Source organism: Rhinoderma darwinii, chromosome 2 (genome assembly GCF_050947455.1).
Source record: "Rhinoderma darwinii isolate aRhiDar2 chromosome 2, aRhiDar2.hap1, whole genome shotgun sequence".
Taxonomy (NCBI): Eukaryota; Metazoa; Chordata; class Amphibia; order Anura; family Rhinodermatidae; genus Rhinoderma; species Rhinoderma darwinii.
In genome coordinates, this window is record NC_134688.1 from 295,102,131 (window position 1) to 295,127,337 (window position 25,207).

Consider the following 25,207-nt stretch of genomic DNA (forward strand, 5'->3'; position numbering starts at 1 on the left):
TATTTATCTGCCAGATATATTTTTTTTTTATGCAAGACATCGGACATACAAATGTAAATTGTGTAAGAATACGGGAATATTCAATAAAAGTTTAATCTTTCTATTATGTTAAAATATAAATTGACATCTAATTATTAACTGCAAATACAGGAACAGATTTATCCTAAAAAAACAACAACCTTCTCATTCATGTAAAATAACTTGTAACTCACCAGATTTAAACTGGTGAGGTTGAAAAGGGGCAACAACAGTGCATGGCACACTGAAGACCTTTTCACATGGCTTCTCCTATCGTACTCCAACTATTTCTTCCAGCCCATTCTCTATCACATACATATTCCATGCGGTCTATGGCATAGCGTGACAGACAAAAACACAATACAACTAGTCATAGGCAATATCCCATTATTCCCTATGGGTGAAGAAAGTAAAAACAAGCGCGGTCACCGAGACAGTGTTGCACGCCATTTGTATGCTTCGATTTTGTAGTTGCTATAAATAAAATGTGGATCTGATCTACAATAATAAAGTGGCTCAGTCATAAACCTATTTGATCTTATTGTGCATGATTTTCCAGTTCTCAATGCAGTGAGAGGTTGCCACATGTACAATTTTCCATACACAAGCTTGCCCATCAAATGCTCCCACAATTCATGGTCAAGTTCATTAGACCATATGGTGTCCCAACAGATTTTGCCCTGCCTGCACTTTCTTTGCCACATTTTTCAGCCACGGTCATTAAGCGCCGCGGCCAAAAACGCTTTCTCTGCCTCCCATTGATTTCAATGGAAGGTCAGAGACAGAACCGTGGGAAGAAAGAGATAGTCGCTTTCTTTTCCCGCGAGCGTTTTTTTCCGCACGCGGGAAAAAACGTCTCCGCCTCCCATTGAAATCAATGGGAGGCGGTTTTGGTGCGGTTTCCAACGCGGTTTCCTCGTCAAAAACAGCGCCAAAAAGCTCTGTGTGAACTAGCCCTTAGGGTTTCCATTTACTTTGTTTAAAGCAGAAGTCAGACAGAAAACTTTAAAAAAATATAACAAGACATTTTCATTTATTGCATGGTGGAGAGGATCTGGAAAGCTGCTACAATAGTGCATTCGCTGTAGCTGTGCAACGCACAACGAAGCAACACAGTAAGATTTTTATTTGACGGTTATTACGTTATTTTGAATTATATAAAGGCTCAGCAGATAAACTACTCATACTGTCCACAAGATGGCAACATTCCTCTTTTAGCATATTATACCATTTCTGAGCGCAGCAGTAAGCAAATACATAATAGACATGCAGCGTTTAATGTGCACATAAATAGAAGGAAACGTGGTGACATTTTACTGTGTAAGTATAGGTGGAAACGCCAGGAAAAACCAGCGTAACCTTCCTATGCTTTAAATAATGAAGATCAATGATGTGACTTAACGAGTAGTGTCACCTACAAGAATAAGAAATCCTAACCTGTTTAAACAACTAATAAGATTTACTGAATTCAGACAACTTATTTATATTTAATTTCCACATTGATGATGCCATTACCTTATTACATGTCAATTTTTCCTCCCATGAATTTCCTACAGTATGCGTAAGAATAGGATGAATAGTTATTGATAGATTTCACAATTTAGTTCTTCCAATATATAGAGCATTAAGGCATTATAGCTGTGCACACTTCTGTCCATATGTAATTGGATATTTAATCTTAACAGGTACAGGGTTGGGTTCACACCAGCATTTGCCATTCCGTTGTTCTGCTCCATCAGAGGAGCAGGAGAAAAATCGGAAGCGCCGATTCCATTGCACCAAAAACACCACCGGCCGCCGACGGAACCCATTAACATGCTGTGCTATTGTTTCCTGTATTCTCGGGCAGATCTGGATGGAGGCCCCTAATGGGGCGCACATGTGAATGAGGCAGAAGTCAAACACGGCTATATGCACATTAACAGAAGCCATTACGTTGTGACAAATTTGGCCTCTCCGCTGATGTTGCCATGAATGGCACGTGACCGATGAGGCCAGCAATTGGCTGCAGCGATACACGTGACCGCTGAAGGAGAATGCATGCACAAGAATGTGGTCCACATGATAGATCCAGCCTTCTGGCTTTATCTGTACAGCCATCACTTACCCAAGATGCCCTCGGTCCAGCGCATAAAAATCATAATTCCCTTTAGATACGGAGTAGATGGTTCTAAGGTCTTGAAAGAAATGATAATCAGTGCCATACATACATATAGATTTCCACAAATGCTTTACTGCCACGTTTTCCTTACACATTGGATATTGTAAATGATTGAAATATTTGCTAGGAATACGGACCTGAAAGTCTTTTGCACCGTTCAAGTTCCATAACAATCCGTACAGTAGGGTCAGGCGATATGAGAAATGTAATCAAATGCCATTTACAATTCTCTGTTCCTCGTTTTTCCAAACCCAAATGTTATCTATCTATCTATCTATCTATCTATCAGCTTGAAGTTGCTTACTATTGATATGCATGCATTGTAGTGAAGTTCATGAACAAAATTGTAATAATATTCTGCTAGGTAGATTATTGCCCACCCATTTCTTATTTTTGTGGTACAGTCCACTGCAAGAAGCATGAGGTTTTTAAATTTTGCTAAAAAAAAAATATATAAGTTGATGTTTTTTGCATAATGTTTGACTATGAATATTTTGTTGGATTAAATGACTTTTTTTTTAATATTTAAAGAGACATTTTTCACTTGTTTTGCAGGTGCATGCCCATCCCATCTTTTGGAACAAACATTCATCTGGTCATAGTCAGCGTGACTGTGCATAGACAGAAGTTTGTGAGACACTGTACCCAGACTGGGGGGGTTATGGTTAAGTAATATGATGTGACTTTTTTTTTCTGATGTGTTTTTTCCAACTATAGGAATGAATCAGTGAGGCATGGAAACACCATGACGCTCAGATGACATTGCTGTATTACACGACTGTGAAGAGCAATGCAAACACAGGCCTGTATTGTCTAGGTACTGTTTGAATGAGCCGGTTGTTATTTTGCTAGTACCAGTAACGAATCTCACCGTTACCAATTGCTCCACTGATTATAAAGGAGTACATACTTGACATTTTTTTTTTTTCGATAAGAACATGCGCGGGGCCATTTTCTGAGAGAGGTCTTCACGACTCTAGAAAGGAGTGGGTCCTCTCCCCCCCAGGCAGAGGAGAACAGCACATTGTAAGGAACGGACGTTAATCTTGCCCAACAGGGGACTCTGCCTGTAAGTGTTGAATACATAGGTTTTTATTTTTACAGTTTGGTATACTCTATACTTAATTTCTTTTTTTTCTACAGGCAACTATCAGGAAACTGAAAGCATGGCGGAATCCACTGGTAAACATGATTGGTATCAGCTGAGGGAGAGTGAGCCTACCCCTTCCATCGGCAAAGTCAATCCAGCAAGCGAAGGGGGGCCAAGAACACGCCACACATCCTGCCCCCTCCTACCTGCACACCTTCAACCCTCAGGTGGCGCTAAAGGACCCTCAGGGTAACGGAAAGGCAATTGGAGGTGGAGAATGAGGCCATGTCCCTTATCCAGAGGGTATACAGCAATGATCGTTTTGAGTTACGGATATGCTAGATGCCAACTGATTTCCAAGATAACTTTATGTCATATGGTCAAGCTGCAACGGTAGTCTTTGGCTCCGCCAACCCCCTCCTGGACCTTGGGGTTCTCATCTAGACCCTCTGATGGGCTACTAGCCTGAGGGAGCTGCCTCGTCCTTCCCTTCCTAGCGCCGCAATGGAGTACACCCCTACCAAGACAGACCGTAATAAGTTTTCCGACGCTCCCCCCCCCCCTCCCACTGCTGGCACCTAATTTTAACATGGGTTCCAGGGTAACCGCTTACTGGCTCCACCCTCATTGACTTTTCCAAACCCCATTTCACCAGATTTTAATTTTTACATATGAAATGTAATGCTGAAAGGTGCAGTGTACCTAGGCTGCAGTAATCGTATGGCTGGGTACAGCTTAAAGCGTAATTAACTTTTTCTAAGGCTTCTCAGAATAAGCTGTCATATGTGTGTACATGAGGAATAACACTATTTCTGGCCATTATAGAACTTTTTTTTTGAAGTTTTCCCCTCTGCAGGCTCGCTCTATGTTTTCTCTTGAATGGATACTAACTTTTCAAAACAACTTCTGCCAATCTATTAGTATACCTGCTATATATCATATTTGTAATTTACTTACTACTAAAATTTTATTCCTGCAAATTCTGTGTGAAGTTACTGCCACTAGGTGTCTCTCTTCCTGTAATCTGCATTGAATACCCCCTGTTGTCAAGCAAAATCCATCTCTAGTCACAGAGCAGAGGAGACGGACTGCAGGTAGTGGGGGTGTGTCTTATCACTGCCTGTCAATACAAGTCTATGGAAAAGGGAGGGGAGCAGGAGAAGAGTGAGACACACACACACACACAAACAGGTTCCTGGTAAGTATGATTCTCTAGTCCCAGTGCTGGATTCTCAGCTACACTATTCAATACTGCTGTATAATCTATAATAAGCTTCTATTTATGTGATAGAGATAGGAGAGCTGGATTCTCATACATGGACAGTAACGCCAGAGGCTTCTCTAGTCCCGAAGCTCTCTGCCAGAGCGCTACAGATGCTCTGGCTGGGGACTTCGTAGTTAAAAGCCCTTGATACCACTGTCCATATATGGACAGTAACATCAGGGGCTTCTCCAGTCCCAGAGTTCCCAGCCAGATCGCTACCGATGCTCTGGTTGAGGACTCACTAGTTGAAAGCCCCTGACATCACTGTCCACACATGGACAGTTACGTCAGGGGCTTCCCCAAGGCCGGAATCCCTCGGCCGAGCACTACCTGATGCTCTTCCTGGGGATGATGCCATACAGTGGCATCTGTCAAACATAGGCTCCCATGTAAAAATAAATTGTATACCGCACGATATACGTTCTTTTTGCGGGATACCTCAGGATGGAATAGCATAGTATACTATTTCATATCAGTTAATGTTTCATATCAGTTAAGCCCCATGTACACGAATGTGCTTTTGCGGTCGCAATTCCCCCGAAAATCCATGGGAAAATTGCAGGCCCATTCATCTATATGGGCCCATGCACACGACAGTGGTTTCCATGGTCCGTGCATGGCCCAGGAGCCTGGATCGCAGAAAGAACGGACATGTCTTATTACGGCCATGTTCTGCGGTGCAGGCACATAGGAAATAATGGACGCGGCCATGTGCACGGCCCACGATTTGCGGGCGGCTCGCGGGTGACACTCTGCCTTCGGCTGACCCGAAAATCATGGCCGTGCACATGGCTGCAGTCGTGTGCATGAGGCCTTAGTATTGGAAATGAACACAGACACATAATTTTCATTGAAAAAAAAAAAATACATATAGATTTTTTTTTTTTAATAGAAGACATTCTGCACCAACGTCATGCGTGTGGGTGAGTAACTCAATATCAAAAAAAGCGAAAAGTCATCAAGGCCTAAAAAGTCCATAAGGCCAATACAACAGAAGACCATTTGTCCATAATAGTGAGCGCTCCAGTACCCCTTTTAAGGATGAAAAATCAATCTTCCTGCACAGCTGCATATAAGTATTGTTCATAAGACCAAAAGTCTCTAAGGCAAGGTGTAATCACCGATCAAGTGTATATTCCATTACAGATGAGGAGTAAGGCCGGGAAACAGGAAAGATACGCCAGAAGGACAGAGTGGAACTAGCAGGTGCAGTGTGGAGGTGCGCAGAAACATGAGGAGATCCATCAGTCCCGGTTTGGCTGCTCATCACAGAGGCTGACAAATTGCACAGCACCTTCTCGACTGGGAACAGCACCTTCTCGACTGGGAACAGCACCTTCTCGACTGGGAACAGCACCTTCTCGACTGGGAACAGCACCTTCTCGACTGGGAACAGCACCTTCTCGACTGGGAACAGCACCTTCTCGACTGGGAACAGCACCTTCTCGACTGGGAACAGCACCTTCTCGACTGGGAACAGCACCTTCTCGACTGGGAACAGCACCTTCTCGACTCATGTAGTAGTCCACACAGGCATCACTCTACTGCACAGTTAGATGGCCTGCTAGAGTTGACTAAAAAGAGTCACCAAAAGCTACCTGTGTCTCCACTTCCATGCTGGGGCTATCATAGTCCCGCATATAGCTGTGGAGAACACAGGCAGCTATGATGACAGTGCCAACTATGGCCTCATCTAACTGAATTGCTCTGTTGAAGACTCTCCACTCACTACTTATGATCTCGAAGGTGCACTCTCCACACAGGTGTGCCCGGCTCAGACGGATGTTGAAAACTCTCTTCCCTGCATTGAGTCCCCTTCGCGGGTATGGGTGCAGCAGGAGACTGGATGCGTGGTACCCAGGAGAGGTCTTGTTGGAGCAATAGTTAACTGGTCTTACACTACTTGCTGTCCAAATTGCAATGTCAGTCCCCAGTACTATTAATGGCGCCGACTTCCATAGCAACATACTTGTACACGCCATCAGCAACAGCCATCAGGACCGCTGAAATGTATGTACTTCTTGTAATTGGAACAAAACACAAAGGGAAAAATTCATGAGCAGTCTGTCAGTCGGACTAATGGACATTCTCCTATTTGTGTCATCCCTGCGAAGGTGTTCGCCTTCATGGGCATCCGCACAAAGTTCTGCCATTTTTCCAGATAGCTGTAAAGATATACATGAAATCATTAATTACTCATAATCATCATTGCCCTACACGACATTGAGTTAAAATTAGAAAAAAATTACTGACCTTCGCAGCTCATTGTATATTTGACCCAAATAGCCTACGTGAAGAGAGGGACTGTCAATGGATTGTAACCGGTGCGGTCTCTTTAATCCTCTGCTTTGGAGAGGGCACCAGATCTCCCTTCAGCATAAAAAAACGTGTGCCATAAGAAAGCACGTCAAAACGCGTGTACATAGAATAAGCGCATCAGAAAAACACGTTAACCCATCTCATAGGCCTTATAGTAGAACCTGAAGCAGATGTCAGCCTTGTGATGATCTGACATGCTGGTATATACCTATGCAAAGGAGAAAAAATAGCCAGAAAACTCCCCCCCCCCCCGAGTCAGAGTATGTATGCAGAAACACAGAAAGCACCTCTTAAAGTGGGTGCGTTGCCAGGAGATGTGGGTGACCGTGAACTGGCACTTTTAAGTAATAAAATGAACTGTAAACTCTTTTATAAAACCCACCATTTTTCTTTTGTAGATCAAGGTCAAATAAATCACTGCAAATAAACATTCTGATAAGCTTACAAGTACCAGCCATTGTTTTCTTTATTACAAAGTCCTTTCAAAGCTTCCATTCAAAGTGCTATCTAAATAGCAAGCTAAAACTTAAAGGGACACTAAACCACAAAATCATTAATAAAAAAAACACTAAAATAAACTATATATAAAAATGTCCCCTTGAATTGAAATCTTGCAGACACAGGGGGAGCTCTTTCCTTCCAGCCTTCTCCCTCTTGGGCTGGGGCCTGCCTGGTATCCGCAGTAGGTACCTGCGTAGCGTCACTGCTGGAACCGGAAGTTCTGGGATAGGGCGTGGGCTTAGTCCTCCATTGACTAGAATAGACCCACTTTGTAATGGTGAAGGAGCTGAAGCATGGAGTGCAGCTTCAGGGCTAGAATTACACCTGGAATAGGTGAGGTGTTATAGGTTTCTTCTTTTCATTAGTTTATGTAATAGGGCAACTGTGGTTATTGACTTTTTTTTCAGCGTTTTTGTGGAAAAATATTTTCTTGCCATTTTTACAGCAAAAATCTGCAGAGAAAATGGTCAGTAAATTTTACTTATGAACATACCTGTACATTATGCAAGTTACCCAGCTTTCCAAGGATCCTGAGAGGCAAATCGGCCTAGTTATAGCACGATTTTGGAGGGAGAATTCTTTAGATAGATTTAGTATTTATCAGTCCCTATTACAGCTCCTCATAGTTTGTTGCCCTGCTTTCCTGGGACCCTAAAAGGCAAATCTGCCTAGCTCTGCTACAGTATGGAGGATTTATCACGGCATAGCTAAGCAGATCGGTTTATTACAGTTTTAGGCCTTTTTTTGCAGGCATAAAAAAATCTGCCTCAGAATCCCATCAAGAATCGTGAGGCAGATTTTCACCTGCCTGTCCATTTTGTTCTGCGTTTTGGAAACTAGCACCGCAGTTTTTTTTCTGCTTCCCATTGATATAAATGGGGAGGGGGGGGGGGGTGAGAGACGGAACTTGCAGCAAGTAAAGACATGCTGCTTTTTTCTCCATAAGCAGCTATTAGCCTGCCCGGGAAAAAAATGCCCCTGCCTCCCATTGAAATCAATGGGGGGAGGGAGATTTCAGATGTTTTTTTGGCACGGATTCCAACGCGGTTTGCGCATCAAAAAAACTCTGTGTGGACAGGGCTTAACGGATTCTTACCCAGCTTTTCCAGGCTCCAGAATATCAAATCTGCCTTGCTGTAGCGTGATTTGGGAGTCAGGAGGGGGATTTATTTAGGTAGATTTTGTATTCAGCAGTCCCTATTACAGCTCAATATGGTTTGTTACCCCAACTTTCCCGGGACCCTGAAAAGCAAAGCTGCCTAGCCAGGACACAATATGGGAGCGAAAAGGGGAAATTTATTTAGATAGATTTAGTATTCAGTAGTCTCTGCTCTACTTGTTTTGTTACCCAGCTTTCCTGGGACCCTGAATGACAAAATCTGTCTAGCAAAGGTGGAGGATTTATCACTGCATAACTAGGTAGACCTGTCCATTACAGCTTCACAGGGATTCTTACCCAGCTTTTTCAGGCTCCTGAGTATAAAATCTGATTAGTTCTCCTACGATATGAGAGTTGGGGATTCATCACTGCTTATCCAGGCAGTCTGGGAAAGCTAGGTTGTAACCTCTGTGGGGCTGTGATAGATGACACATCGCTTATATAAAATACACACAATGCTGCTCTGATACACTATTACTTTGTATCTATTATATGGTATCAGGACAACATAGTCTGCAGCTTCACACGATTGTCACCCAGATTACCCAGTATCTGGAACGGCAAGTTGGTCTAACTATATGGGGGGGATTTATCACCAAATAACTAGGGAAATTTGGAATTCAGCAGTCTGTGAAAGCTGTGTAACAATCTATGTGAAAATGTAATACAGACAATGCTTGGTACGTACATTCTGTACATAATATATATGCAAGAACCCCCTACTAAAAAAAAACCAAATACAGCAAAGTACCTCCAAGGCTATGATAATACACAATATTCCCCTGAAATTTTTAGTATATATTCATACATATATATATCAGGACAACTGTGAATATATAATACTTCCACATTGGTTGTTACCCAGCTTTACAAAGTTCCTGAAAGGCAAAACTGCCCAATTATACAATAATATAGGAAAGGGGGAATTATTACTGCATAAAAAGGCAGATTCAGCAGTCTAAGGCCATATTCACACCAACGTGTCAGTTTTGCGCGCGTAAAAAATGCAACGTTTTTCCTGCGTTGCATTTTCGTGACATCCGTGCACGGTGTGCTTCTGCGTTTGTAACGCATGTATGCCACCCATATCGTACGCATTTTTTACATCAGCAAAAAACAACTGAAGGAGGTGTTTTTCTTTTTCTCATCATTTCTTTAGGAACAGTTGCATGAATCACGGACAGCACGACTGTGTGCTGTAAGTGATTTTCACGCACCCATTGACTTCAATGGCTGCGTGATGCGCAAAAAAACGCACAAGAATAGGACATGCAGCGAGTTTCATGCAGCGGAAAAACACTGAATGTCTGAATGGCCCCATTAAATTGCATAGGTCCGTGTGACGTCCGTTAACGTGGACGTGAAATACGCTCGTCTGAATAAGGCATAAGAAAGTTGGGTAACCTGCCCTCTAGAGCTGCAATGGAAGCCCCCGACTGGCTGGAGCAAGAACCATGAGGATATTATGTGAGGTTGTGTTTATTGTCCCTTTTTTTTTTTTTTTTTGGGGATTCTAGGTTTAGTGCTTCTGACCGGCCTATTTTAGGCCCTAATGACCAAGCCATTTTTTACGTTAATGACCAAGCCATTTTTTACGTTTTTCCATCGTCTCATTCAAAGAGCTATAATTTTTAGGTTTTTTTTGCGTCGACATAGCTGTATAAGGTCTGTTTTTTGCGGGACACATTGTACTTTTTAATAGCACCATTATGGAGTATATAGAATTTAATGATTAACTTTTAATAACTTTTTTTTTTTTTTAATAGAGAAAACCCCAGCAATTTTGCCACCCTTTTTTGTACCCTAAATTCATGCCGTTTACCGTGTGGTATAAATAACACAATAACTTTATTCAGCGGGTTGTTACGATTGCAATGATACCAAATGTATATAGATTTTGTATGTTTTACTACTTTTATACAGTAAAAACTTTTTTTTCAAAATGATTTGTTTTTGTGTCTCCATATTTCAAGAGCCATAACTTTTTTATTTTTTCGCTGATGCAGCTGTATGGGGGCTTTTTTTTGCGGGACGACAGTTTTTATTGGTACCATTTTGATGTAGATGCGACGTTTTGATAACTTTTTATAAAAATTTTTTTAAGGCAGGATGCACAGAAAATGGCAATTTTTGCATCGTTTTTTTATTTTTATGGCGTTCACTGTGCGAGTTTATGTAATAATTTTACAGTTGGGGTTCTTATGGACGTGGCGATACCAAATGTGTGTAACTTTTTTTGTAATAATAAAAGCAGTTTGCAAGGGGAAAAAGTGGGTTTTAAAAATGTTTCACTTATTTTTTTTATTAACTTTATTAAACTTTTGTTTTTAAACTTATTTACTAGTCCCACTAGGAGACTTCACTATGTGATCGTCCAATACTTTTGTATTGCAGTGTATTAGTGCCAGTCCATGTAAAATGGACAGGCTTCTGCTAGGCCATGCCTCTTACGCAGGGTGGCAGAGGGGGTGAGAGAGGGAGCTCCCTCTTTCTCTCCAAAGCCACTCAGATGTGGCGCTCGCTATTGAGCACTGCATCTGAGGGGTTCAACGAGCGAGATCAATACCGATAACAATCTCGCCTGTTCGAGCAGGGCTGCTCCCTGTTCTCTGCTACCTCTGGTAGCTGAGAACAGGGAGATTTAACGGCTCTCTGCTCTATTTATTTATTCCGATGCAGCGCCGTAAAAAAGGATATTGCATCAGAATAAAGCCCGTTAATGGCCGCCGTAAAAACACTAATGGGCGGTCACTAACGGGTTAAGCGGACTATGTTCTAGAGATTTAGATAGACCGAAAAGGATGATTAACATTTTTGACTGACCATCGTTGCCTTTTAGTGACATGAACAAGCGTAACAAGATGCCACTCCAAGAGAGATAGTTGTTAGGTGCGGTCCTTGTAACGTCAAACAACAGATCTGCATCAAAATGAATAGAAGCCCAGAGCAAGGCACAGGACGAGGCAGGTATCGATCAGCGATTTATCATTTTTACTTATGGAATTGTTGTCCAGAACGACAACCGACACAGACCAACCATGAACGACAAGTTGTTCAGAAAACAGTGACCTGAAGTCCGTAATGCACGGCCAGCTATAGTCACTGTGGCTAAATCTCAGCACCGCGGCCTTGGATTGTAAAACAAACAACACATTGGCAGGGTGTAAAGGTTCTCAATAAGGAAGTAAAGTGGAGCGGCCACAGAAGTTTGACGGCTGTATTGACCTCAGAGTCCGTGTTGTTTGAGAAGTCACAATACCTGTTAATGGAGCTGACTGGAAGGAATTCTCATGTCTAAGCACTTGAGACTGCAGGGCTGGGTGATGAGATGGAGATACCACTGCAGTCTTTACTGCTGAGGCAGCTGCTCACACACGACCTTCATTATTCCAGGCTCCATATGCTACTCTAATGACACAAAGTTCTTCATCATTTCCTATAGGGAAAGTTCTACTGAATCGCTACAATGGTCATTATATAACAGTCATATTATACTATGTATCACACACAATTTATATTTATACGTCTCTGTTCACATTGGCATGATGGTTTTCATTTTTTATAGTTATGATCAGTGTTTATTTTACTCCCATTCACTTAAAGGGGTTATCCGGGGGGGGAGACGACGACCAAAAATTGCATTGCATTAAAATTTTTATGTAAAAAGAAGTTACTTACTAATATACAAGACTGAGGGCTTGTTTCCTGTGCTGTTCGTGTCATCAATGGCATGACCGCAAGGGGCTTTGCTCGGGACCCCAGCACTGCTCCTGACATTAGGAAACCCCTGAAGTCACTGACCAAATGTCGGCAGCAGTGCTGGAGTCCTGAGCAAAGTGCTAGCTGATGCTCTGCTCGGATCCTCCAGCAATAAGCAATGTGATTGCTGCTTGCGGTCATGCCACCATTGATAACACACCGACACGAACAGCACAGGAAGCAATCCCTCAGTCACGTGGGGCCGCGTCGGTGCGTCATCATTATTAGAAAAGCTCCAGCACTTCCGGGAACAGTTCACAGGGTTTAAACTGCACCATTTAGTACCGAATTTTTAAATTAAAAGTACATTAGTAAGTGACTTCTATTTACATAAAAATATGAATGCAAAGCAATTTTTGGTGCCCGGATAACACCTTTTAAAAGGCTCAGTTCACACGTAGCAGATTTAGAAATAGCAGTGTCTAAAAAAACTAAAAACACTACACTCCCCTATCCTGGCACTCCCGTGGCAACGTTTCCATGGTTCCCCCATCACTCTCTGTAGACCCAACCTCCAGCAATGACGTGTCGTCACGTGACGGCTGCAGCCGGCGATTGAGAGCTAGAGGCTGGGTGTACAGAGACTGATGGGGGGCCAGGGAAGTGCCGCCACAAGAGGTGAGTATAGTGGGGTTTTTAATTTATTATTATTATTTTAAACTGGACTCGCAGATTTTGCGGATCCGAAGCAAAATTGACAACAGGATTTGCTTGTGAATTTCTTCTTCCCCATTGAATTCAATGGGTAAAATTTGCAACAAATCCATGCATTGTCTGTAGCAGAAATTGACATGCTGCGGATTTCAAAATCTGTTAATACATCAATTTCTAAGCCTTTTTTTACGGAATAGAATAGCGCAGAATGCCACGCTATTCTGAATAATGTAATTGTTATGTTTGAGTTATGAACCAGTGAGAATTACTATTAATGTTTAACAGTCTGAGAGAAACTGCCTGCCAAAAGAAAGATAATGACTGGATGTTTCCCAAAAATAAGCATGTGAGACAGAGAGATATGTGTGTGGTATATTATGTATATCTATCTACACACAGTATTCTTCACATTAGACCCTGAAGAGGACACACAACGTATCACTTGGGGACGATGCAATGCCAGCTGTACATCAGAGGCGCTGTAATTAAATTACGGTAATGATTTGCTGCGTGCATCAAAATGTCACCGTGAGAGCAATGCACCAACTGATCCGGTCATCTAAAGCGGTGAGCTTAACCTTGAAAACCGGTACCATTCTGCAAATAAGGGAGTTCTCTGCAGGCTACTCGGAGTTACAGTTTTCCCAGATTTCTAAAAAGTGCCCAAGACTACAATAGATTTGTCATGACTTTTTTTTTAATTATCTATGCTGGAAAAAAACAACAAAAAAAGAATCAAAATCTACAGAAACAAGTTGTAAACTATTTTTTACCTTCCCACATGCCACGATGGTTGTTCAAGCAATAAAGGAGAATCCTTCAGTTTGCCATCTGCATATGAGAACATAAATGATGTAGGAGTCTGCAGAAGACACTCCATTTTCAGTTCTAGGGAGCTGCATTTATTCCTAGCACACTAGAACTCATAATTGCTGAATTAAATCTTCATTTAGTACATCATTAGTACTTCCAACTTGTTACACAAGAAAAGCGGGTCTTCACTTTTGCACTAACTAGGAAACCGTCTCTTTAATTAAGAGTACAAGATTGGAGCATCTAAACTGGAGTCCATTATTCCAGAATTAGTTCATGCTGATCAAGCAGCATTCATTAAAAGGAGTTCACATAACATTGGCAAATTCTGCAATGTAATGCACGGCTCTAAAAATATTACAACCCCAAACTTATGAAGCAGGAAAGAAAAGGTCATTATATCGCCTAAAGATTTTATTTTTAATCTGGGTGTGTCATTGTAATGATGGGGGTAAGGAAACAGACAAGTGAGCCCTAATCTACCCGCCACTCAGTCCCTGCCTACTTGCAACGACCCGCCCTAGGCGACGGGGTACAACTGGGCGACGGTCCCTACGCTCCATAAGTGCACGACAGACAAACAGACAAGGGTACACAGAAGCAAGGGAAAAGGGGCAGTTGCCCACGGCAACACCGTGAGCAACAAGAGTGGTGAACGAGCCGAGTCAAACCAGGAGTGTACGAAGTACCAAACGCAGAGCAGGAGAGTAGTGAACAAGCCGAGTCAAACCAGGAGTGTACGAGGTACCAAACGCAGAGCAGAAGAGTAGTCAGTAAGCCAGGGTCATATGAAGTAGGGTCAAATAGTACAGAAGCTGCAGCAGGGCCAGGAAACCAAACGAGAAGAATCACAAGCAAGGAGGAACAGGAAAGGCAGGTATAAATAGACAGAGGGCGGGAGCTAGCTCCGTCTGGCTAGGCTGTGATAGGCTCTCCCACTCCTAAGCCTGCCAGCCTGAGTGGTGGAAGATGGAGTCAGTCTCACAGACATAGAAGCAGGTGCAGACTGATTACCTATGGGCGTAGATACAGAAGCTGTGCCTGGCAGATCCTTAACAGTCATAGTGATAAATAAAAAAAAGAGGCCTAGGAAAAGTCCACCCTGTAAAATTAGAGGACAGACTAATAACAAATAGTATAAAATGTACTTTGTAAAGACCAGTAAATATGTCATCTATACACAATATTGTGAGGTATATACATGGGAATATTATTATTTTCTTCCTAATGGTTCCCCAACTAAATGGATTTTTACAACAATAGGGTTAATACAACAAAGATAGAGAAAGGTGATAGATATCGCCCATGTTTAACCACCTTTAATGAGCGTCAATCGGCAATACAGATTGTCAATCGGCGTTCATTTTCTCAATTCACAAGGAGCAACGATGGTAAAATATGGGAATGAACGAGCATTACTACGATTGTTCGTCCCCATGCATTTGCATCTGGTCTGCAGTACAGGAAAACGTGCTGCTGACTAGTGACCATTTTTTGGCCGTACAACAGAAGAAATCAGCTGATGGGCCTTCAAGGGGTTATCCGGGAAGTGAATCTTTTTGTTAGGGGCTGCAAATTAAATAAATTAAACAAAAAAAGCAATCCTTAGTTATCCTTGCCCCCCGGCGATGCAGCACTGTGGCTCCAGGCGCAGTCCCGGTGCTTGTTTACATGCACGTAGCACGTGACCGCTGCAGCCAATCAGAGGGCTCAGCGGCCATACATTGTATTTCTGGCATTATGCCATAAATATGATTCGTGGCCCGAGAGCCCCGCTGAGTCCTCTGATTGGCTGCAGTGGTTACATGCTACAAGCATGTAAACAAACACCAGGACTGCCGCCTGAGTGACAGCGCTGGATTTCCGGGGGGCAAGGATAGCGAAGTATTGCTTTTTTGTTTTATTTGCAGCCTCTAAAAAAAAATTTCCCAGATAACCCCTTGAAGTCTCAGGCTGCAATCTTCATTCCTTCAGTCATTTTGAGACCCACTGATATACAGGATAATCTTCATTAACCCCTTAATGACTGGGCCTGTTTATCACTTAATGACTAAGCCAGACTTTGACCTGGTATGAATGACTTTTTCAGAGGATATAGGTATGTTCGCACGGCCCACTTTTAAACGCCCTGAAAAACTGCTAAAAATGCAGGGGCTGACTGCCTCCAAACATCTGACCATTGATTTCAATGGTAAAAAGGACTTCCTGTTCCCACGGGCCGTTTTTTTACGTGGCCATTTTTAAAAAAACAGGCACATAAAAAAAAAACACCTCGTAAAAAGAAGTGCATGTCACTTCTTGAGCCGATTTTGGAGTCGTTTTTTATTGACTCAATAGAACAACAGCTCCAAAAACATTTTTCATATATTAAGTATACTATTTCCCAAATATATGTCTATACTGTACTAATGTGTTTTGAAATTTAGAAAGGCTCCGCACTAGATAGGACATGTCCTATTTTTTGCTTTTTAGGGAACATGCTTCCATACTTTATATGGGAGCAGGGTCCGCAAATGTGGGCGGATGTCTGTGTCTGGCCGTGCCCATAATCACGGACCTAGATTACGGGTACAGTCGTGTGCATGGGGCCTTAGGACGTAATTCATTGCCTGGCAACATAGTGGTGCCCAAAATTAAAAGGAGCCACTCTATGGTTTTCAGGACATAATTTTAGCATGATTTATATGTCCCACTCCTCACCTACAGGGGATTTGAGATGGCAGAACCATGTAACAACCTCAGTAATGACCCATTTTGAAAGCTACATTCCCTAAGGTATTCATCTAGGGATGTAGTGAGAACTTTTTTTTTTGTGTGGGGGGTCTTTCCCCAATTTTTTTTTAACATTTTGGAGATTTTCTTTTTTGTATTCCAATTTATATGTGGGCTATAGCGTAAGCAGGTGTCACATTGGTAACTACTTACCCGCCATATTCCGTTCCTAGAACACACGCGTCATCTCTTTTGGGGTCAGCTTTTTTTGGCAGTAGGGGCACTTCAGATGGGAACTGTTATTCTGGGACAATTCTGCTGGCTTGACTCGATGACTAGCGGCAAGTCCTCATTACAAAGTCATCTGATTTGCCCAGCTTTTAATTTTTGGTTGACTGGGGATCTAGGCAGGCTTTTTTGATTGCGGTTAATTGAGGCCCTGAAATTTTAAAATGTCTGCCACATCTACTGGGAGCCACAAGCTTATTTTGGCGTAATCATACGCGGGGTGACTGGCGATAAATTACGCAGCATATAAATTGGTCTGCTCAACCATCAGGAGTAATAAATCCTCTGAGTAGATTTTTAAAAAGTCCTCCTCCCTAAACCCCTCGATGCCGATTTGGATGCCATTCACAGCTATGAAATTCTGGAACACACGGGGTGTATGACTCCGTGGGCACCTAATTGGGGGTCAATGTCACTAATGCTAGGCGGACAATCATGCCTTCCGTGCCTTGGCTGTGGCTCCTCATCACTAGTGCTTGTGGATGATTACATAATTAAAAATTGCTCATCAATCTCACTTACACTTTCTGTATCCGAGCAGATCACGGTATAGGCCTCTTCTGCCGCATACAGAGGCTGAGCCATTTTCTTACTAATCTACCACACGAGCCCTATAAACCTAACGCTGATAAATGTTCCCTAACACTAGCCCTAACTAACTATTTCTAACTAATTGTCCCCCTAACGCCCTACGCTATGTAATGGTAATGGACTGAACGTTAATATATATACACACACACACAATCTAATAAAGATGAACACCGTACTCCAAAACTGAAAATCAGGCCATGTGCACGTTACCAGAGGATGAATCAATTCCCCAACTCGAATATAGAAGATACCATAAGACAGGTAACAGTACCAGGACTTCAAGGTTTGATGAAAAACGGTTGGTTAAATCACCACCAAGTAAGCAAAGTTTCGGTTCACATCTGAACCTTTTTCAAGCCTTGAGAAAGGTTCAGATATGAACCGAAACGTCGCTTACGCGGTGGGGATTAAACCAACTGTTTTTCATCAAATCTTGAAGTCCTGGTGCTGTTACCTGTCCTATGGTTTATATATACACATATATAGGGTGTGCACGCTCACTATCGGCCTTAAATGGCCAGAGCGCACCTGTGTTTAGTTCTCCAGCCAACTAACTGAGTTATATCAAGTCCAGAGTCAACACAGCCGTCTACCAGGAAATTTTAGAGCACTTCATGCTTCCCTCTGCTGACAAGCTTTATGGAGATGCTGATTTCATTTTCCAGCAGGACTTGGCACCTGCCCACACTGCCAAAAGTACCAATACCTGGTTTAATTACCACAGTATCTCTGTGCTCGATTGACCAGTAAACTCGCCTGACCTAAACCCCATAGAGAATCTATTGTCAAGAGGAAGATGAATATATATATATATATATATATATATATATATATATATATATATATATATATATATAGGAGTTTCAGTTTTTTAATTGAATTACTGAAATAAATAACATTTTTGATGATATTCTAATTCATTGAGGACTAAATATATATATATATATATATATATATATATATATATATATATATAATATCTCCACAAATACCCTTATTGACAAATATCAGACACACAGCTACACATATTCATATGTACACAAATACAAAATAATAGGTATACCAAGGCCCTGTTCTCATCTGCGCCAGGGCATTCCGTTATTCCGCTCCGTCAATCTCATCTACACGTTGCAATTTTTTTCTGCATGTAAATTGACCTGCCATGCGTATTTTAAAACCCTGCAGCATTACAATTTATCTTACGTTGTAGTTTACGAATTCTGACTAGTTTTTTAAAAAATTAACCAAAATCTGCAGCATAGAAACGCACCTATTTCCTCATCAAAATGTAAAAACCACATCTAAAAACACACTATTAGGCTACATGCACACGTTGAGCATTTTGATGCAGAAAATATGCACCAAAACCGCAGCAATACGTAAGAAACTCTCAGGTAAAATCGCACCGCATCGTGCATTTTTCGGTGTGGTTTTTACGTTTTGCTGCGTAAATAGTTGCGTTTTCATGCTGTGGGTTTTGCTGCGTATTTCTTCAGGATTTGTAAATCGTAATCGCAAGATAAATTGACATGCTGCAGTTCTGAAAATACGCACCGCGGGTCAATTTACGTCCAGAAAGAAAACAAGCGTGGACAAGTTTTCTGGAAATCTTACTGACTTTGCTGGTACTGTATTACGCTGCGGTTTTGCAATACCACATGTAATACGCGACGTGTGCATTCGGCCTCAGGAACTACCTACGGGTTTGAAGAAGATTTTCTACACCAAACTCCACAATGTGTGCATTTAGCCTAATGGTATGTTCCCACAGGCAGGGTACGATGTCGATTTTCTGCAACAGAAAATCTGTAGCGGAATCTTAAAAAAATAATAATAATAAAAATTTAAAAAATGGGGTACATCATAAATAAATGCATTGCTCTTTATTGCAGTGTTCAGTTTCTATTTTTGTCATGGCATGTTTTGCTCATGATAAGGCAAAAACAAATATTACTTATGGTACAGCAGCTTGCACCTCCATCTGTACCAACAAGTTCTTGGACTGACTGTAACAATACAAATTGTATTTATAGAGTAGATTCTTTACATGTCCTGTTTGCTTAAAATGTATTATATTTCTCATTGCCTCTCCTTTTTCCCAAAACACACATTTTCTAAATGCAATTTATTAGTTCCACCTTGTTGATGTTATATAAAGGATATACTTTTGCCATAAAACTGCTCCAATATTATATATACACAGTTAGGTCCAGAATTATTTGGACAGTGACACAAGTTTTGCCATTTTAGCTGTTTAAGCCTGTATTGATTATATAACTGTATATTCAATATGTTTTGGTAAAGTGCAGACCCTCAGCTTTAATTTGAGGGTATTCACATCCTAATTTGAGAAAGGGTTTATGAATTACAGCTCTTTAATATGTAGCTGCCTCTTTTTCAAGGGACCAAAAGGTAATTGGACAATTATCTCAAAAGCTATTTAATGGGCTGCATGGGCTATTCCCTCGTTAATCCATCATCAATTAAGCAGGTAAAAGGTATGGAGTTGATTCCGGGTGTGGCATTTGCAAGCTGTTGCTGTTAACCCACAACATGAGGTCAAAAGGAGCTCTCAATGCAAGTTAAACAGATCATCATTAGGCTGAAAAAATTTAAGAAATCCATCAGAGAGATAGCACAAAGTTTAGGAGTGGCCAAGTCAACAGTTTGGTACATTCTTGAAAAAAAATAAAAAAATAAAAAAAAGGGGAGTGCACTGGTGATCTCGTAAGCTCCAAAAGGCCTGGACGTCCACAGAAGACAACAGTGGTGGTAGATGATCGCAGAATCCTTTCCATGGTGAAGAAAAACCCCTTCACAACATTTACCTAAGTGAAGAACACTGTCCTGGAAGTAGGTGCATCAGTGTCTAAGTCTACCATAAAGAGAAGACTTCATGAGAGAAAATACAGAGGGTTCACCACAAGGTGCAAACCATTAATCAGCCTCAAAAACAGAAAGGCCAGATTAGACATTGCCAAACAACATCTAAAGAAGCCAGCCCATTTCTGGAAAAGCATTTTTTGGACAGATGAACCTGTACCAGTATGATGGGAGGGAGAAAGTATGGAGAAGGTTTGGAATGGCTCATGATTCAAAGCACACCATATCCTCTGTAAAACATGGTGGAGGCAGCGTGATGGCATGGGCATGCATGGCTGCCAAAGGCACTGGGTCACTAGTGTTTATTGATGATGTGACTGAAGACAGAAGCAGCCGGATGAATTCTGAAGTGTTCAGGGATATACTTTCTGCTCAGATTCAACCAAATACAACAAGGTTGATTGGACGTCGCTTCACTGTACAGATGGACGATGCACAAAACATACTGCGAAAGCAACCCAGGAGTTTTTTAAGGCAAAGAAGTGGAATATTCTGCAATGGCCAAGTCAATCACCAGATCTCAACCCGATCGAGCTGCATTTCACTTGCTTAAGACAAAACTTAAAGGAACAGTGTCACCAAAATTTTTTTTTTCATGTCAGTTTTATGTTAGTGTTTTATTAAAAACGTTTTTATTTATTTGTGTGTTTGTGTGTTACTTTTTTCTATTTTTACACTTTTTCTTCCCTATGGGGGCTGCCATTTTTTTTCCATTTCTGTATGTGCCGATTAACGACACATACAGACATGGAATACAGCAGCCACAGTCCCATAGGGACTGCGAACGGGCCCCGTCCCATCCACTTCCGTGTACGCCGTCTGTGTGGGAACGGCGCATGCGCCGCTCCCACACAGTCCAATTTGAAATGTGCGCCGTCCGGCGCCATTTTCTTGTGGACCGGAAGTCGCGCCCGGACATTAAGATTACTACTTCCGGTCGCGGCTTCCGGACTTGTGCACATGAAGCAGCGGCAGCAGACGGAGCGGACGGGCCGGAGGGAGCCGCGGCGGCAGGAGCAGGTAAGAGATTTCTATGTATGTTCGTGTTTGTGTGTGTTTACTACTGTATGTAAACCTACTACACTGTGTGTTAGCTCAAAAAATGGCGACACACAGTGTAGGAGGTTAGACAGTTCAATACCCTCGTTTCTCCCGGCACTAGCCAGGATAAAGGAGGGGGGGGGAATTCTCAGAGCTCACTAGAGCGAGTGATTTTATCCCAATTTTGCAGCAAAAAGCAATGTGGTTGCTTTACCACATGCAATGCTGCAATTTTGGGAATAGCTCCATCTAGTGACCAGCGCTGGGAAATATTATAAATTAGAATCTAATTTATAATATTTCCTGACTCGTGAAAAAATAAAAAAAATTTGAACAATGTTTAATCACCTATACACTAAATGTTTAACTAAAAAAAACAAAACATGTTTTGCTGGCAACACATTCCCTTTAAGGCAGAAAGACCCTCAAACAAGCAACAACTGAAGACCGCTGCAATAAAGGCCTGGCAAAGCATCACAAAGGGGGAAACCCAGCGTTTGATGGTGTCCATGGGTTCCAGACTTCAGGCAGTCATTGCCTGCAAAGGATTCTCTACAAAGTATTAAAAAAAAAACATTTTATTTATGGTAATGTTAATTTGTCCAATTACTTTTGAGCCCCTGAAATGAGGAGGCTGTGTATAAAAATGGTTGCAATTCCTTAAGTTTCACAGGATATATTTGTTCAACCCCTTGAATTAAACCTGAAAGTCTACACTTCATATGTATCTCAGTTGTTTCATTTCAAATCCAATGTGGTGGCAACAGAGCCCAAATCATGAAGATTGTGTCACTGTTAAATAATTCTGGGCGTGTGTGTGTGTGTGTGTGTGTGTGTGTGTGTGTGTGTGTGTGTGTGTGTACGTACATACATACATACATACATATATATATATATATATACTTCAAAAAATAGGCAGCACTCCGTAGTATAGTGAAAAAAAGTGGGTACTTTATTGCCCCATGTGCAAAAAAGGTTGGTAAAGGTTATTAATCTGCTGTACTGTGCAACTCAGTGAACAAAAGCTGCTCCACCACTCAGCACTTTTCCCTAAACAACAAAGCAGTACTGATTGGTCTGTAGATGCACAGACCCCTTAACTGAAGATCAGGCCTGTGCACATGAAAGGGGACTAGCCAAGCAAAGCGCTGACTAAATCTGTACACTGCAGGCTGTGAGCTGCGACCTCACATTTTGTATATGGTGTATACTGTATTATACAATAGGTGCTGAGGTAGGGTGTAATGAAGTTTATGAGCCCGACACTAGGGGTGCAGAAATCTCTTTTGCATCTTTATTTGCTTCTCTGTGTCCCCCTTGGTGCAGCTGCTAATCTGTGCTGCTGGAGGACGCGCTCTGAACAGAATCAGTCACCTATGGCAGCTCACTATATAGTCCTCTCCTACTTTACCTGAAGATAGGTAACATGAGTAATGAAGGCATACTCTGTAACATCCTCAGTATGTACTTCCTAAGAAACCAATGAAAAAAACAATAAAGACTGAGTGGGCATGTGCAAGGTTCTTATCTGCTGTCAGGATGCAGAGGTTAAGAATAGAGTCTCCACAGCTATACTGCCACGGTACTGCAAAGGCTCCGGTCCCTTCTTGACAAGCAGGGGAAAAAAGCGATTTTCTATTAGCTGCTCTGCAGGGAACAGAAAATCACTATGTAGAGAACTGGCGTGCGCATTTGCGTCCACTAGCACCAAGCCCAGTAGGTGACCAGCACATTTCTATACACTTTGAACACGAGGTGGCACCATCCTATGTAAGTAAATGTCATAAGTCTTGACTGGATTTTTTTTTTCTTTTAACAGCATTTAAATGGGAAAGATTGTTCATTTTTTTTATGATCTTTACAATTAATTAACATGATATTCAATTGTGGGACAACCCATTTAAATTATTCCATATATGTAAGATCCATACAGGAAGAATATCCTCTGTGAGCTAACTACAAAAGGTGCATAAATCTCTCACCTGTCCATATAGTTTGGGCTAAAACTTATGAAAGGTGAAATGTATCAGCCTACAGAACAGGCTTTGATACGTCATAGATGAATGCCTTTTAGACTGGATACAATGATATCAAGCACGCAGATATGAGAAGGCTGAGGTCTGTCCTGGCGTTCAGCCACTGTATGTAAACAAGAATATTCACCAACTTGAAATGGTGAGGAGCTGAAAAATATTATATGAGGAAGTTGCAGAACTTATCATTATGCAGCCATTAAAGGTGTCGATTTAAACTTTAACATAAAACTTCTTTAAAGTGGGGTATTCCGGCCACAAACTTGACTGGCACTCAATTCAAACTCCTCCCTATCACAGTTGTGTGGTTGGGGGTACCGTGGTTCCGTTTTTCTAGCAATCGATGGGGGTCCCAATGGTTGGACAATGGATATGTGATAAATGTATGTGGCTGGCATACTCCTTTTGGTGCTTATCGATTATTTCAAACTTTTGTCTGGGAGCCTCTTCCATATTACAGAACAGAATAACTGCCCAAACAACTGTAATCCCAGTGTTATTTATAAGATAGATAGAGCTATAATGTGCATTCTAACAATGGTACCACAGAGCAGATTTTATATGTAATCTGTCACTACAGGCCACACCGTATCTAAGAAGGTAGATGTACCACAAATATGTTGTCAACTCTTCCTGTTTGTGAACTTCTTAAAAAAAACAAAACAGCATGTATCTCATAACATCTCAGTGATGTCGTCATGACCAACAAATGTTTTACATTAAACCTTTATATGGCCATCTGTTGAAATTTTAGAACTATTTAGAAAATGTACTGCCACACGTCAGGTCATGACTTTCAGTAAAACGATTACACACCAGAGAGTGTGTTATTACTGTGCAAGCTTACAGCTAGCATCTAAGAGCAACTGTTTCAACAAAGACCAAAAGCTACAGTTCCAACTACAAAAAAAAAGGCAGAACAGGTGTATTGGCCCTTGCTTCTACATGGAGATAGAATATTTGGAGATGATTGGTACATTTCCAAAACTTTAGGAGCCAAATTATATTTTTGGTCGCATTTTGGACTATTTTAGTTGCCATCCGGAGTACTGTAATTTCAATAGCTGGATACTGTGCTGCGATGTGTGCCAAAAAGCAGAAATATGCCCAAAGGTCTTATGAATCTGGTACAGATACTTATGTTGATAGAATCACCAACATTAAACCACTGTCAGGAAATTTTTTCTTTCCGTTTTAAAAAGAAGCCGGTGTGGCGATCAGCTGATCAACGCGAGTTCAGCTTCTCTAAGCACTGGCGATCAGCTGTAATCGCCAGGTGGAGCGACATCTAGCCTTAGGGTATGTGCACACACTAATTACGTCCGTAATTGACGGACGTATTTCGGCCGCAAGTAGTGGACCGAACATAGTGCAGGGAGCCGGGCTCCTAGCATCATACTTATGTACGACGCTAGGAGTCCCTGCCTCTCCGTGGAACTACTGTCCCGTACTGAAAACATGATTACAGTACGGGACAGTTGTCCTGCAGAGAGGCAGGGACTCCTAGCATCGTATATAACTATGATGCTAGGAGCCCGGCTCCCTGCACTGTGTTCGGTCCGGGACTTGCGGCCGAAATACGTCCGTCAATTACGGACGTAATTAGTGTGTGTGCACATACCCTTACACTTCCCTTGACGCGGCCTCTGCTGGGAAGAAAATGTAGCATTAAATTAAGCCCATTCATATGAATGTAATGCATTGACACACTAGGTCTGTTCTCACTCAGGACTCCTCTCCATGAAGCCCAAGTGCCCCAGTATGTCATATAGACAGGGTTCTTGTCGTGAGATAACCCCCCTTAAAGGAACAGTGTCGCCACAAAACATTTTTTTATATCAGTTTGATGTTAGTGTTTTATTAAAAACGTTTGTATTTATTTGCGTGTTTGTGTGTTACTTTTTTTTATTTTTACACTTTT

General features: G+C 41.7%; 1 protein-coding gene and 1 long non-coding RNA gene across 2 annotated transcripts in view; one reads left to right on the plus strand and one right to left on the minus strand.

Annotated features, from left to right (window-relative positions):
- NECTIN3 (nectin cell adhesion molecule 3) overlaps positions 1-25,207 on the minus strand; it is a 94,569-nt gene that overhangs the window by 58,600 nt on the left and 10,762 nt on the right. The gene's annotated exons all lie outside the window — the stretch shown is intronic.
- On the plus strand, positions 2,907-3,639 carry LOC142741202 (uncharacterized). The gene is made up of 3 exons (XR_012881031.1): positions 2,907-2,996; positions 3,115-3,248; positions 3,323-3,639. It is a non-coding gene; the product is annotated as an uncharacterized LOC142741202 (long non-coding RNA).